Raw genomic sequence first — 5,743 nt, 5'->3', positions numbered from 1 at the left:
GTATTCTTCAAAATGCTGTATGTGTGTGAAAAGTATTAAAGTCAAAGTGATTGAATTATGGCAGACTGGGTGTTATATTGTGTTGTATAAACAATATGGAAAATACTTGTTTAATCTTAAGAAAAAAAAAAATAAATAAGAAATATGACAAAAATTGAACGATTTATTAGTTAGAGGAGATGTGTTAAGGATTAGACGACAGCTTCTTGTATTTAATATAACAATTACTAATATAATTTATTTGTTAAAATTTTATCTGTTTTGATGAATGTAGTCAACATTTATTTAAATAGAACAAATACAGCTGCTGTTTATGCAGATGATATCATAGATAATATGAATCAAGTTCTTAATATTTGGTTTACAAGTTCCTGGGTTAAAGTGTATCTTGTCAAACTAAAGTGACAATGATAATTGTTTTGGGTAAATAATAAAAAAAAACTACGCATTTTAATTTGAGATGTTAGTCAGCCAGATTATATGGATAGAGAAAAATTAAATGACATTGAATTTTGATAATATATAAAGAAGTTATGTTATTTTTAGAAGTAAGAAACAATTTGAGTAGTTTGTATGCAAATTTGTGTGCAGTGTTGAAAAGAGTGCTTCATAATTAGCTATATTGGGTATATAACTTAAAAATTCGGGATTCACAACAGATGGAGTATCTTTTGAAGGATACATTTCTGGCATTTCTTCTCACTTAGTTGTTGACATAATAGAACAAAGTTTGTTTTTACTTAGAAAATGTCGAATTTTATGCCAACAAAACGTCATATGCGAGAAGTTTTGCTTTACTTTTTTTACTTGAAAAAAGTGACGCTGAGGCATATCGAAGCTTATGGTGAATGTGTTTCATCTATTTCAATGTGAGAGAGGCATGGAAGACAAAAATCACCCTGGCTAACCAAAAAAGTTTGAAGGCCAAGAATTGGAGGCACTACTCCTTCAAGATTGTTGTAAAACTCAAGAGCTACTCAATTTCAAAACGTTTTCTAGCAGCAGAATTCATCCAAAAGCAAGGAAATTGGGTACCATACGAATTGAATCCGAGAGTCCTTGAAAGACGATTTTGTATATTTGAAATGCTGCTTGAATATAAAGGAAAACAAATTTGAGATGAAAAACGGATGCATTACAATAACCTGAAGCGTAAGAAATCGTATCTGAAGCCCGGTCAGCCAACAGAATCGACACCAAATTCAAATATCCATGGCGCTAAGGTAATGCTCTGTATTTGATGGGGCCAAAAGGGTTCTATATATTATGAGCTGCTGAAATCTAGACAGACCACCACAGGTAACCTGTACCGAACGCAACTGATTCATTGAAAATGGCTGAAAAATTCCGAGAATATGCGGCAGACATGAAAGCGTAATATTCAGTCATGACAGCGCTCGGCCACATGTTGCAATATCTGTTAAAAAGTATTTAGTCTGAAGTGGTTGGGGAGTTTTGCCTAACCCACTGTATAGTTCAGACCGTGTCCCGCCCGACTACTATTTGTTTCGGTAGATGCAGAACACTCCCTCTGTGATATGCTTCACTTTGAACATATGGCGATTTCAAATTCTCTCCATCTTCGTCTATCATTAGCAAGATTCATTAATTGATTCCAAGTATTGTTAAGGGTTTCGTCTTCTCGTTTCACACATCTGTGACCTTGGGGATTCCATTGTGTTGCAATCCACATCCATTTACGTTTCAAAATTGCTTCTTCAACTGGTCTATTGTTTGTGACGATAATCAGCTCGTATGTTGATATCGTATTGGGCCATTATATTCGCAGTATTCGTTTCAGATACGAACGCTTGCAGCTTTTATCATATTACATTGGGTAATTCCCCATGTTGTGGAGCCATATAAGAACATTGATTTTACATTGCTGTCGAATAGGCGGAGAGAGTTTTATTTTACGGGTGATGTTGGTTGACCGCCATATTTTGTGCATTGAATGGAAAGCTATCTTTGATTTGTTAATATTGGCCAATATATCATCTACAGATTCACCATTTATTGATATTAAGCTTCGAAGATAATAGAATGTTTCTACGTTATCAATGTTAATACAGTTGATTTATGCCAATTCGCTTTAGTTTTGTTTTTTTTTTTTTGTTTTAGGTCTATTTTGTTTAGTTTTGATGTCCTCGAAACGGTGAGGTATTAGGCAGATATCGTCTGCTGTTCCACTGTATATACCTTGGGGTAAATTACGTTTTCTGCATTAAGAAGTCTAGCATGAGAAGGAATAAAGTTGGTGAAAGAACGCAGCCTAATTTTACTCCAGAAGCTCTCGAGAAGGATAAACTTTCTGTTCCATTAAAGCGGAAGCGGCATGTCGAGTTCCGGTAGAATTCACGGATGAGGATCACGATCTTTTCAGGGATACCTTTTTCTGAAACAAAACTCTTTCGAAATCTTCGAACAGCAGGTAGAGATTACTTGTTATACTCCTTAGTCTGTTATAATGTGCTATGTGTTTATGGTCATTTTATGGTCAGCGCATGATCTCCCCGGATTGAAGCCAGCTTGTTCGGTGCATAACATTGTATCCAAAACTGGGCTATTTTGTGGAGGAATAAGGTGACAATAAGTTTTTTCGTCTGGGCCGCTAGATTTCCCACTGTTTAGGATTTCAAATATATCACTTATTGGATTGCGTCTTAAGATTTCGAAATCATGTAATTGATGGCCTGGGGTTATGTTGAGTGGATACCGATAAAAAATTCAGGCCACCGACATAATTGTTCGTCTAAGTTCAACTCCGTTTCGGTCCTTAATTGTTGCGGTGCTCCTTATGTTATTGGCACCTAGATTTTTTATCGTTATGTAGACTTGACGCCTGTTTTCAACATTTAATGCATGCTGTGCCTCTTCTGCTATCTGATTATAGTACCTTTCCTTGCCTAAAGTTTAGTACTCAATACAAAATTTCAAGCGAAATGCTGTCAAACTACATATAAAATATTTGCAATGAAATAATTTCGTAAAAGCAGTACTCTGTTCTTATTGTAGAAAACATGTGAAATACATCTGGCAAACTTATTTTTTCAAACGCAATAACACAAGCAGCACTTCTTTCGCACGAAATTAAAACCAACAGATGAATATTTGTTGCATATAACATTTTTCGTATGAAAAAACTATAATTTTTCGCAAATATGAACAGAGTGCTAGGCTTAAACGTGCAAGATTCCAGAAATGGGTTGTTGATCTCCGGAATTGCAGCTTTGCAGTAGTCTTTTCGATGATAGTAAGTGCAGCATCAGTACGTGATTGTAGCTGTTTGCGGTTCTGTATTTCGGCCCGCTTTTCACCACTTTTCCAACGTTTCCTCTGATTTAGCGGATCCAATTCTAAGGCGGCATGAAATTGTGAATTGAATGAAGTCTAGCACGATGAGGATAATTCCTCAGGAGCATCAAGTATCTCCTATGTTTTTATTCCAGCAAGCTACTGTGTCCTGTGTCAATTTTCAGTTACGAGACAACAAGAAAGTGGAAAAATTATTACTAGTTCGAAAAGTAAATCCCCAACAAATCTAAGGCGGAAACCTTCTAGTACTTTTTGAACAATTGCAATAAATTTCAATAAAACCAAACAAACAATTGTTTATAATGTTAAACAATGTCATTGTAAATCTTAGCTCCTAAACATGGATTTATTTCACAACAATTTCGGTGGGAAATCTTTATCCCCCTCGAGTTTGTGTTATTTTTTTTTCCAAAACAATAATACAAATTTCATTTAATAGGAACCCGCATTGTAAAAAAAAATTCTTTAAATTTATAACAATTTCAGCAACCACTATCGCTGACACTCTTATTGTTAGTCTAACTATTATTAATATTTATACACATATTGTTACTCTTGTTATTATTATTAATATTAAACACTCATAAAAATGAAATCACAACAAAACGATCAGTCTTAATAAAATTTGATATTGTACTCGCACTTTCAGATAGAATAAACCAATATAAAAAATAAAAATCACACTCGTTCATTCAGCAACAACAACAACAGCAAAAAATAACAAAAAAAAAATAATAATAAATTGTCAGACTCGGCGAGCTCATAAATAAATTAATTGTGACAATGTACAATTGATTTGATTATTGTATAAAATTATCAGACATGCCACTACACAATTCTTTATACCACTCAACTTGTACTCATACATGGTAGTTTGAAGCAACCAACATGTTGTGATTTTCAAATTAAAAATATTGTCAAAATTAACACAACAGTCAGTCAAACAAACAAACAGTTTTTACATTTAGCACTTCTTGAACAATTTTAGTTTTAAAAGTCTTATTTATTTTGGCGATGATGATGATAACTTCTGTTTACAGATTGTTTTGGTGTTGATTGATTCAAGTGGTTGTGTTCAATGGGTTTTGATTTAAAAGTGATTGCTTACGATTTGTTAATTTAATCAAAAATTTGTTAATGATCTTCAAAAGCTAAGACATTTGGTGTGGTTCACAAGCGAACTAGTTTAAAAGAACATTTTCTTCGATACAGTCAACAGTTGAGGTCCCTGGTATTAGAATCAATTACTGACAGGAGGTCAGCTGGTCCGAAACTGCAAGTTATACTGCAACTGTTAACTGTCATATTTGCGAACTAAAATAACATTCATTCGCCTTCACCCGATCATACAGGTCCCCTGTATTAATAACCCTTAACTTATAAATATGTATCTCTTGTATCACATATCCGGTCTTGATAGCTACTACTTTAATATATTTCTATTTGATTGCTGATTTGAAATTCTATAAAACGTGTTAATATTTTTCTAATTGGATACAATTTTATTACTATTATTCCTATTAATGTGTTTGTTTGTTTATTTTTTCTAAATATTTCATGTGGTTAATTGTGTATGTGAATTTATTTTGTTCTTTATTAATATTTATGCATTTTTTATTATTATTAGCAAGAATCGAATAGAATTTTTTATTAATGTTACTGTTGGAAAGCATATTTGTTGTGTTAATAATAATAATTGTCAAGTGTTTTCACATGTTCTGAATGTCTGATTTAATATGTAGTATTTGAAATCCACTAATAATGCCATTGTTGTGTTTATTGCTTAGCAATTTGTTTTGTTTTTTTTTAATGCCATCAAAATGTTGATGAATATATATTTTTTTTTTCATTTTATTTATTATTAATAAATAATTCTTTTGTTAAATTAATTTAATAGTTTTCCATATGGCAATGGAAACAAATACTCAGAGGCAACTGGTTTACTTTATGGCCATACATAGTTTTGTTAAGTGGGTATGTATGAACGTGTATTTTGTCATGATAAGCAAATGTTGTTGTGACACTAACGTGCATGAAGTGTATGAACAAGCTGACTGTTTGATAGTATCAGCCTGCTGGCGATCTAGCGTGTAGTGTGCTGTGATATTGTTGTGATCTTTACAACTGGCTCGTTGGTCTAGGGGTATGATTTCCGCTTAGGGTGCGGGAGGTCCCGGGTTCAAATCCCGGACGAGCCCAAGTGTAACAATTATTTTTTTAAATTATTTTTTTTTATTTAATTCTGCCAAGCTTTTTAAAATAATCCAATTAATTAAAATTTTATAAGGCATGTATCTACATTAGGGCTGGTCGATTTGTACGAACACAAGGAAAATCGTATTCTACGGATCAAGATAAAAATTCTACCCAAAAGTCAAATTTCAAAATATTTATAGAATTTGACTAAGCATATTTTTTTCAAATTTGT

General features: G+C 32.9%; 1 non-coding gene across 1 annotated transcript; it reads left to right on the top strand.

Moving 5' to 3' along the window:
- Nucleotides 1-5,441: 5,441 nt before the first annotated feature.
- On the top strand, nt 5,442-5,513 carry TRNAP-AGG (transfer RNA proline (anticodon AGG)). Its single transcript has one exon. It is a non-coding gene; the product is annotated as a tRNA-Pro (tRNA).
- The last annotated feature ends 230 nt before the right edge of the window (nt 5,514-5,743 follow it).

This window comes from Calliphora vicina, chromosome 2 (assembly GCF_958450345.1).
Source record: "Calliphora vicina chromosome 2, idCalVici1.1, whole genome shotgun sequence".
NCBI lineage: Eukaryota > Metazoa > Arthropoda > Insecta > Diptera > Calliphoridae > Calliphora > Calliphora vicina.
This window is presented reverse-complemented; position numbering and strand designations above follow the sequence as displayed.